At 41.1% G+C, this 11,216-nt stretch overlaps 1 protein-coding gene across 1 annotated transcript in view; it reads left to right on the top strand.

Annotated features, from left to right (window-relative positions):
- Positions 1-1,611: 1,611 nt before the first annotated feature.
- The window catches only part of Agtr1 (angiotensin II receptor type 1), a 48,369-nt gene continuing 38,764 nt past the window's right edge, over positions 1,612-11,216 (top strand). Inside the window, exon 1 of the mRNA XM_052731089.1 lies at positions 1,612-1,778. The gene's annotated coding sequence lies outside the window, so the exon portion shown is untranslated. The remainder of the gene's footprint in view (positions 1,779-11,216) is intronic.

The raw sequence follows: 11,216 nt of genomic DNA, 5'->3' as shown, positions 1-11,216 counted from the left end.
AAGTGCTGGGATTAAAGTCATGTGCCACCACTGCCTGGCCCCTTCTGTAATTCTTTACTCTCTCTTGACACTGTTTCTAGCACCAATTGATTTCATTTTTATGTATTCCTTGTGTTTCACGTCTAGTCTAGTCCACTGTATTTCTCTTCTACTTATTTCTGCTTATAAATGCCCATACATTCAAATCCACTCTACACATTAGGCTCATTCTCACTAGAAAAAGAAAAAGTCTATTCCTAAATATTCTTATTCTCTTGACTAACGGTAAATGAAATTGTTGCCTTAATTTCATTTTGGGTAAGTCGGGTTGAGACAGAGTTACACTCTGTAGACTAGGCTGACCTGGAACTCATGATGCAGTACAGGCTGGCCTCAAGCTTACCTCACTCAGCATTCTGAATGCTAAGATTACAAACCTGAGTTTACCACACCCAATTTTATTTTTTGATTGTTCATTGTTAGTGTTTAAAATACAAAAGAGTTTTCTATATTGGTTGCATATTAAGACACTTTGTTCAACTCTTTTTTTTTTTTTTAGTTTTTTGAGACAGAGTTTCCCTGTGTAGCTTTGCTCCTTTCCTGGAACTCACTCTGTAGACCAGGCTGGCCTCGAACTCACAGAGATCCGCCTGCCTCTACCTCCTGAGTGCTGGGATTAAAGGCATGTGCCACCACCGCCCGGCTATGTTCAACTTTTTTTTTTTTTTTTTGGTTTTTCGAGACAGGGTTTCTCTGTGTAGCTTTGCGCCTGTCCTGGAACTCATTTGGTAGCCCAGGCTGGCCTCGAACTCACAGAGATCCGCCTGGCTCTGCCTCCCGAGTGCTGGGATTAAAGGCGTGCGCCACCACCGCCCGGCTATGTTCAACTTTTTATTAGCTTTGATAGTTTGTTTGTAACCGTAGGGTTTTCTAAACACAAAATCGTGTCAACTACAAATAGTAGTCTTGAGTTTCTTTCTTGTCTGTGGACATTTATAATTTCTTTCTTTTACCTGAGTACAAGATTGGGTACAAGTTGAGAAACCAAGGGTCCTTGTGTTGTTCCTAATCTTAGGCACAAATCAATGGTCATTCAATATTAAGTATGACATTACTGACTTTTCAGTACTTTCATAACAATAATTTTAATGAATAAAACTAACGAATTTCATAAAATAGATGAAAATCTGCCCTTTTATTTTGTGCAACCCTGGAATTAATCCATGCCATCTATGACCCACAGCGGCATTGTCAAATTTTGATTTAGTACCATAAAAGACAAGAAAGTGCCCTGATTCTTCCTTGAAAGTTTTTTTTTTTTTTCAACCTAGAAAGAAGGGAGCTGTGGAGAACAAAAGAAACAAGTAAACAAAAGAAAAGAAAGGATGTTTATCTCTGCCGCCGTTAGTAATGTTGTTTGAGCCCACCCAGCTCCTTTCCTCTTCAAGACCCTCTCTAGGGGATGCTGGCTTTCAGCCCAGATGAGTCTGCATCTGGTAGGCGACTCTGAGGGACTGTGGTGTCATCCTTTCCTTGGTCAGAATCTACCAAGGGAGGGGCCGGAAGGGTCTTTACTAAGGGCGGACTAGGAGGGAAGGCAAACTCAGCCTTGGAACTCAGCGGCAACGCCCCTTTGCTATATTTGTCTCAGCTTGGATTCCAGCTGCAGGCAACCTGGATCCCAGGCAGCAGCAGTGACAGAGACCGGACAGGACTGCACACAGTTCGCAGCCAGCGCTGAAGGTGGGTGGGGAGGAGCTAGAAGGTGTGAGAAAAGCCAGGAGCTGGACACAGAGCGGGTGAGTCCCAGCAGATGTCCTGGCCAACTCGGGAAGACAGCGGGTGGGAGGCGACTTGATTGCAAGGGTCCTGAGAGTCCAGGGGCTCCAGCACATTGTCTGTCAGTGCCCTTCCCAGAACTGGTCACCGTCCCTAGAACAGATGAGAGACTTCAGGGATCGGTGTGGGTTACTCTGAAGCTTACTCCAAATTTTAATGTTCAAGAAGCAAGCCAGCAAATTTCTCCTCCACCCTAGTGAGTCTAAACTGTAACCTGAAGCTTGTGTGAACACTGGGGTGTCATGTGAAAGTTATGCCACTTTTAGGTAAAGTTAAGGGGAGCTTCGTCCTAGTCCCCTACTTCCCAGATATGCTTCTCCTCTTTCCTAGCTTTTGGTAAACACTACAAGTGGGTCCTTGGTATCAGACCCTGGAGGTACTGGGGAAAAAATTAGTCACTTTGAAGTGTTTCGGGAAGTCCTTTGATTCACTGATGTAACAGAGGTGCAGAAGCACAGGCACTAACTCCAACTGCTGCAGCCTTGACCTTTGCACATCTGCAATTGAGGTTGGATTTTAGCCAAGGTCCCTGTTTCTGGGCCCTCCATTCCTCTTCATCTAGCATCCCTTCTTTTAGTTCTTTGTCTCCAGACTCCTGCCAATCTTCCCCAAGGCCTTTCTTGTCTTAGTGTCTTTGGACAAGCATCAGAGAGCTGAATATTGACTCCTTGTTTGCTATCCCCTCAATATCCCATAAGCCACACATCCCTACTGTGCTCTATAATCATACATAGGAAGTTGATCATGTTTAGTTCAATTTCAGGAAGACAAAGTAACTGTGAGGGAGGCAAGAAGCCTCTCCACCCCCACAACCCTGGAGCCACTTGTGTTACCTTTAGAAGATACATCAGCCCCCAAATAATTCTCCTAGTAGTTGCCTCAGGAGGCTCCTAAATGAAGGTGTTAATTTTCCTCCCATTTCCTGGGGTTAAAACAAACAAACAAGCAAATAAAAAAAAAAAAACCACTTGCCATGCCTGCCACAGTGTTTCCCTAGCTATAAATGCCCCATCTCAGCAAGAAAGCAAAGGGAGTAGAGAATGAAGACTTCCTCTGAACTAGCTGTGTGGCACAAAAGGTGCTTTTCAGCAACTGACCCATTTCTCTGCTCTTAGGGTCTCTTTTGTTATAAATTCTCTTAGCAAGGCTTAGTGTCATGTACCTGTCATCCCAGCACTCAGATGATGCAGGCAGAGAATTAGGAGTTGAAGACCAAACTTGACTACACAGCAAATTCCAAGCCTTCCTGCTCTGTCTTAAAAAAACAAATAGGCAAGAAAATAAGCTCAAAGCCTTGATGCTTTTTGTTTTTAATTTTTGTTTAAAAAAATTAAAGTATGAAATAATTACCCTGGTAGGCAGCCCATATTTGGAGTCTTCAAAACTGTCCAGTTCTGTTGCTATGTTACCTGTTCTGGATAAAGATTCAGTTTTCTGGTGATGGTTATAAGTGGTCCCTCCCTAAATTATGAATGGCAGTTCCTATAATGCAGCTTATAGTTCAGGTAGTCACCCAAATGTGGAAGTGTCAGCATTGGCTAAAGTTTCATGATTGTAAGTTTCAAATTTGCAACATTGTGGACTCATTTTCTCCCTGACTGCATCGTTCTTTGATCCTCTCATGGTGTCTTGATTTCTAGTTCTGCTCACTTTAAAATGAATAAATTCCTCACGAACTCCCAACTCAGGGATTGTCTGCTCTGGGGAAGACTTGCTATTTTACTATCTAAACTCCAGATTCTAGAGTGCCATTCTGTCACTGTTGCTCTGCCAGTTGTTAGACTTTTCTCTGTCTTACTCTGGATCAATGTTTAAAGAATAAGCTTATTTATGAATCATGCAGCTTTCTCACTTTGCCTTTCTAGTTTGGAGTCAAGCTATATTTATGTGCTCATGTGCATTTGTGCAGCCGGGAATCACCACTCTTTTGCTGCTATGAATAGTGAATAGCAGTAACTGTTATCTGTGTTGAGTTTGAGGGACAATAGAAAAGGGATGATTAATCTGCTACTTGCCAGGAATCTGAAGCACTGTTTAACTGCCACCCATGAGTCTCCTCTGTGCTCTCACTGTGTACTTTTCAAGAAAACAGCCTAGAGGGGTTATATTTTACTTCCAAGCCTATACTATGAACAGAGATGTAATTCCTCCTTCATTTACATGTTTTGGCTGCCAGGTACAGACTCCTGTTTCTAGGCCTCATACTTACCACTGAATCTAGTCCTTTTCCTGCTCAGTCACATGTGCTGAATATCAAAGAATTTCCCATGCAAACTAGTAACTTAAAATTTTGTTTAAGTCTAAATATTGCCAAAATTAAAAAGCTGACTTTAAGGCACACAATGAGGCAAAACAATAAACACAATGAAAATATCTAAGATCAGTTTAGAAGTGTTTTATTATTTTTAATGATTTATTGTTATTATTATCATTATTATTATTATTTACATTCCCAACCACAGTTTCCCCTCCCTCCTCTCCTCCCAGCCACTCTCCCCCACATTTCCTCTGCCTGCCTCCAATCCCCCCATCCCCATCCACTCCTTTGTTTCTATTCAGAAAAGGGCAGGCATCAGCCCAACATGGTATAACAAATTGCAATGAAAATAGGCACCATCTCTCCTAGTAAGGCTAAACTAGGCAACTTGGTAGGAGGAAAGGGTCCCCCAGAAGCAGGCAACAGAGTCAGAGACAGCCCCTGCTCCCACTGTTAGGAGTCCCACAAGAAGACTAAGCTACACAATTGTCACATATATGCAGAGGGCCTAGGGTCAGTCTTGCAGGCTTCCTGGTTCTTGGATCAGTCTCTTTGAGCCTCTATGAACCCAGGTTAGTTAATTCTGTGGGTTTTCTTGTTGTGTCCTTGACCTCTCTGGCTCCTTCTCAGGATTCCCCCAAGCTCTGCCTAATGTTTGGCTGTGGTTCTCTGCATCTGTTTCCATCAGTTTCTGGGTGAAGCCTCTCTGATGACAGTTGGGCTAGGTACAATCTATGAATGTAGTAGAATCTCATTAGGCATCATTACACTGACTTTTTTTTTTCCAGTAGTGTTTGGTTCTATCCTAGGTCTCTGGACTATTCTTCCTCTGGATCATGGTGTTGCAGGCAGTGTCAGGGTGGACTCCCTCTCATGGCACGGGTCTCAGGCTGGACCAGTCATTGTTTGACCCCTCCCAAAATTTCTGTGCCACCTTTACCCAGCACATCTTGTAAGCAGAACAAATTGTAGGTTGAAGGTTTTGTGGCTGGGTTGGTGTCCCAATCTTTTCACTGGAAGTCTTGCCTGGTTACAGGAGATGGCCAGTTCAGATTGCATTATCTCCTATTGCTAGGAGTCTTAGCTAGGTTCACCCTTGTTGATTCCTGGGAATACACATTACATGAGGTTTCTACCTCACGCCAAAATGCCCTCCTTTTCTAGTTGTCTCTTCTTATAACCACCCCACCTGATCCCTCCTGTTGCCATCCCCACCGGCCTCCAGTCCACCCGTGAAATCTATTCTATTTCCCCTTCCAAGGGAGATCCAAGTGTCCCTCCGTTAGCCCTTTAGGAATGTTTTAATCCCATGTTATTTTGCAAACTGGACACATTGGCTTTTCAATTCCTCACTGCTGGAAAGCATTATTGTTTTTCTTCAAAATAGTTTGAAGAGTATTCTTTAAAAATTAACTGAAATCATTGGGTGAGATGGCCTGTGTTTCACACTAAAGCTCTTATAAACAAAAGTAAGCTGTGTTTGATTTCTATACTAGATTTACCTATATTTACAGTTTCTATTATATTCATGGTCTGAATTTTAGCTCCTTAAAAACATATTTTTAATGAATTACTATCTAACACCACTTTAACATATTAGTGTCTACAAAAATTTAAAGTAGTATTCAATTTGACAAATGACTACAACTCATTTACTATTGTTCTAAACTACATGATTCTATTATGGGGAAAACATAAAGAACCATAAACGTTCCAGATATTTCATTAAAGCGTTATTTCTTTAGTGTGATGTTTGACAGTTGGAAAAAAGAAAACAAAGTGAGTTTAGAACACTTGTGGTTTGTGGGTATGCCAAGTGGATATTGTATTAAAATTAAATGTTGTCTGATCTTTCACTTTTTCTTTTCATAGCAGATGTTCATAAGTGGGGAAAGTTCCTTTGCATATGAAAACTAAATAAAATGTTGTATGATTGCCTTATTTTAAATTATTTTTGTAGGTAAATTTAGAAGTCTTTACTTTTGCTTTGGTTTGGTTTGCTCAGTTCCTCAGGCCAAAGAGTTTCTAAGGCAGGCTAGTAAATTAAGAACTTTGTTTAGAAGCTTATGTCTAAATATTTCAAAGATAAAATAGCTGTCTTGAGGGCAGCATCTTGAGTCAGAGTGGATGTCTAGAATCTGCTGGTACTATTGAAGTGTTCTTCCTATATGCAAGAAAATGTTCAGTTGCTTGCCCAGTCTGACTTTTAAAGTACTGAGGTTGTGAAGAGGGGAAGCAGTGAATACAAGGCTGCTCCAGCTGCAGTGTATCTTTTTAGCTCAAGTTTCTACTGACAATGTCTTCAAATTTTAAATTACAGAATTAATAATTCTTCAGTTTGGGTCAACTTCTTTATGATTTGTCATCCATTTTGTGTACATAAAATATATCTTGATCTTTACCAAACTGTTGAAAATCTTCTTTAGATCAATTTGTTTAAGTATCAGTGACTAACTAGAAGATGAACATGGTTGTGTGCTCTTAAACAGTTCATGACTGCTAATGGGCTTGCAGGCTGATTTATGTTTCCTCATTTTGTACTAATCAAAGTTCCTCTTCTCTGCTTTGTAAAAATGAAGAGTTATGCATGTGAGATCTATCTATCAGTGGTACCAGATTCTTGCAAAGGGAATAGTATCGATCAGATGACAAGATGACACATCAAAGAAGAGTGATTATTGCCCAATACAGTTGTCAGGCAAGCGAAGAAAGGAAAGTTTTTGAAAACCACCACTTCTTTTGTTCTACCTTTCAGGCCAGACTGAATGTGCACTGTGGCTGTGTTGTGCAGTTCTCACCACTTTTGTGATAACCACTGCTTCTTTCCCCATCTCCTAAGACATCCACTCCTTCAGTAACAGGAACCAGAGCAATGTATTATTAACACTGTTATGATTTATTATGCGGGGGCTCCCAAGGTTATCCCAAGCATGCAGGGAAACATGCTGGCATGCTGGGCAGATGCAGCAGCAGCCTGGCAGGAGACCCACTCCGTACAGGCATGGTGGCAGGGCATCAGGTGGACATTCACAACCCAGATGCTACATCCATGAGGAAATGGTTTATTATAATAGAGAGATGGAGAGAAGATAGGAAAGAAGAAAGAGAGAGAGAGAGAAAAAGAGAGAGAGGGGATAGAGGGGCGCACACCTCATGGGAGTGGAGGCAGAGGAGAGAGAGAGAAAAAAAAGGAACAGAGTTTTTTTAAGAAGAGATTTTTACATCAGGACACAGGGTGGCACCAAGGGGTGGAATCAGAATATTAACATTTCTCCATTTTGATTATTATAAAAAGAGGTGAGTTATGAGAGCGAGTAGGGAAACAAGGGCGCTGAATTCTTGAGACTACTTCAAGTTGGAAAGGGGTAAAGTGAGGAGGGGTGACCCAGGAGTTACACATGGTGGGAGGCATGAGTGAAGAAGTATTGTTAGCTGTCATCATGGAAATCTCTGGCATGGAGATATCAGGCATCTGGTCCTTGAGGTTGCTAGGAATAAAAATAGATAGTTGTCATTGGTCCTATGAGCTGTGCTAGCCATGGGTAGAGTGATAACTGCCAGAAAAAAATTGGAAAAGGGAAATGCTCTGGTTATACAGCAGAGGCAAGGGTGAACAGATTCCAGTTGCTGAGCAGATGCCTGCCTGAGCCTGGAGAGGTGGTACTGGCAGTAAATTGAAGGATGTGTTCTTCAGGATTATAGGAGACATCATATCTGTCATTTCTCTGGAGGTGGGGGTACTTCCATCCCAGTTGGCATCCTCAGTTGGAGGTTGGCATCCTTAGAGCTGGTGCCAGCTGGTGCAGGGCCTGGCATATCTGGAGAGCCCCTTGGCCCAGGAAGGAGGAGGGAAACTGCAGTCTCATTGTGTCTATGAATTGTATTTCATTATTCATTTGTCTTTTGATGCATATCTAGACTGATTCCATTTCCTGGCTATTGCAAATAAGGCAGCAACAAGCACGGATGACAAATGTCTCTGTAGTGGGATTTGGGTCTTTTGGATTACATGCCCAGGAGTGGAACATACGGCATTTCTAATTTTAGTGTTTTGAGAAACTACCACACTGGTTTATATAATGTCTGTATCAGTTCATACTCCCACCAATAGCAAATAAGGATAAAATTATCTATGGTTTTAATGGACTCCTCGACAAAATCCTGACATCATTTTTCAGAGAAGTAAATTCATATTTTGATAAAACTAAAATTAACTGAGCTGGTGTTGACCTTTACTTAATCTTCACAAAAACTCTGTGGGATAATCACTAATTTGTTCTCATTTTATTATCTGGAATACTGAAAATAAGATAAATAACTCTCCTAAGTGTAATAACTGATAAAGTCAAAATTTAAACAGAATGTTTCTAATCCCAAACCCTGCTCTTAGCTTCAACCCACAGTCTATTCTCTACTCTAGGCTACTTATGTTTATATATATATATATATATATATATATATATATATATATGTATGTATGTTTGTATGTATGTATGTATGTATATGTATATGTATGTATGTATGTATGTATATGCATGTATGTATGTATATGTATATATATGTATGTATGTATGTATATATAATTTTATTTTACAACATAATTTAATTCTACATATCAACCACAGATTCCCTTGTTCTCCCTCTCCCACCCCCCTCACCTTCCCCCCAGCCCACCCCCCATTCCCACCTCCTCCAGGGCAAAGCCTCCCCCAAGGACTGAGATCAACCTGGTAGATTCAGTCCAGGCAGGTCCAGTACCCTCCTCCCAGGCTGAGCCAAGCGTTCCTGCATAAGCCCCAGGTTTCAAACAGCCAACTCATGCACTGAGCACAGGACCCGGTCCCACTGCCTGGATGCCTCCCAAACAGATCAAGCCAATCAACTGTCCCACCTATTCAGCGGGCCTGATCCAGTTGGGGGCCCCTTAGCCATTGGTTCATGGTTCATGTTTTTCCATTCATTTGGCTATTTGTCCCTGTGCTTTATCCAACCTTGGTCTCAACAATTCTCGCTCATATAAACCCTTCTCTTTCTCGCCAATTGGACTCCCGGAGCTCCACCCAGGGCCTAGCCGTGGATCTCTGCATCCGGTTCCCTCAGTCATTGGATGGGGTTTCTACCATGACAGTTAGGGTGTTTGGCCATCCCATCACCAGAGTAGGTCAGTTTGGGCTGTCTCTCGACCATTGCCAGCAGTCTATTGTGTGGGTATCTTTGTGGATTTCTGTGGGCCTCTCTAGCACTTTGCTTCTTCCTATTCTCATGTGGTCTTCATTTACCATGGTCTCCTATTCCTTGTTCTCCCTCTCTGTTCTTGATCCAGCTGGGATCTCCCGCTCGCCCAAGCTCTCTTTCCCTCGACCCTCGCCCTTCATTACCCCCACTCATGTCCAGGCTCTTCATGTAGATCTCATCCATTTCTCCGTCATTGGGCAATCCCCGTGTCTTTCTTGGGGTCCTGTTTTCCAGGTAGCCTCCCTGGTGTTGTGAGTAACAGTCCAGTCATCCTTGTTCTACATCTAGTATCCTCCTATGAGTGAGTACATACCATGGCTACTTATGTTTTAATGAAAGCTAAATATTTGAAAATTGAAAGTTAAAATTTAAAATCACGTGCTATTTTGCTTATTTGGAAAAAAAACTACAAGATCTATTCTATTTTATTTAAAACATGTGACCGTAAGTACACTGATGAAGAATTCTAGTTTCATCTGGAAAAACACTAAAATTAGGACAGCTCATTCAAACTCATTAGTTTGAATATGTGGGTCAGGTGGGGGGATGTGTGTACACCAGTTTACCTTAGTCTGGCTTTTTGCAAAGAAATGGTAGGTGGTCCCTGTGCCACATGTCTAGCTTAACTACATGGAAAATAGAGACAGGAAGATTCCTTCCATCTTCCATCTGATAATTGAAGATCACCCTGGGCAACTAAGAAAAATGTTCTAAAACTATAAAAGGAAAATAAATGATGGCATAGTTTAGACACTTTTTGTTATCTCAACTAAAATTTTCTATTTAACTTTTAGGATGCTAATGTTAAAAGTGGCCTCTTGGGCAAGTCACATAAATTGTTCACTATGCCAACTTAAATTAGCAATTGCTTTTTTTAGCTGTTACTATAAATGCTCATTTACCTCAAGCATGGTTTTGTAATAAATAAATAAGCCATAGTTGACTACAGACCCTCAAGCAAATAATGCATTATTTTAAGCTCATGACATTCACAGTGATTCAGTCTCTGAATTCTTCATCTCAGTACATGCAGATTTTCTGGAAACTTTCAGGTGGACTTGCCCAAAAGTTTCTCATTTGGAAATCGGCTCCTTGGTGATTGTCAAAAGACTAAACTGAGCCTAGGTTTTTTGAGGTCATTGCTGAGGAGAGGTGTGCCCTCAACCTTAATCAGTCACAATTTTCTCAAAGATAAACATTAGCAGCCTCTTGGATCTGGGACTTTAGCATTCTGGAATCCCTCAGAGGTATGTAACAGTTAAGTTAAAAGTTAGAGCAACATCGTGCTCTGTAGGATGACTGGGAAGGGAAATAGCACCAAGGAGAGGCTGTGGAAAACAAAGTTTCTATAGTGTTAACAAAATGAGAAAGTACCAATGACCATGCCCTTTGGCCATTTAGAGTCCTACTGAACTCACCAAGCCCAATTTGTGAACATAGTTGAACACAATCTATAGCAAGTTTCTTTACCCCAAACAGGTTGAAAATAAATTTATGAAGAAGTGATTCTTCCAGCAAGTGTCATACACTCAAAATAATTTTATCATACTTTATTTTTGACTCAAATTCTTATTATTATTAAACTTGAATGTGTTATTACATGCTTCTAAATCAATGTGGTATTTCTCTAGGACAGGAGCATTCCATTAACCTAGAGTCAATAACTTTCTCCATTCAAGTTTTGTCACTGTACATGAGACATATCATACCATGATGTCCCCTAGCCCTTTACCTGCTCAAAACTAATTACTGTCTCTTTATCTGGAGCAGAAAAAACTTCTATGTGTTTCCAGCATGACTGCTTGAATGTGTCTGCAAAGAGAAGTCTTGTCAGCTGGACTGAGCAGCCACAGTAATGAGCCATATAATGGAAATGGAAGCAGTTATAATATATTTTATGTAAATA

Source organism: Peromyscus californicus, unplaced genomic scaffold (assembly GCF_007827085.1).
Source record: "Peromyscus californicus insignis strain IS unplaced genomic scaffold, ASM782708v3 Scaffold_9__1_contigs__length_137607984, whole genome shotgun sequence".
NCBI lineage: Eukaryota > Metazoa > Chordata > Mammalia > Rodentia > Cricetidae > Peromyscus > Peromyscus californicus.
The sequence above is the reverse complement of the archived record's forward strand: the minus strand, read 5'-3'. Positions and strand labels throughout refer to the sequence as shown.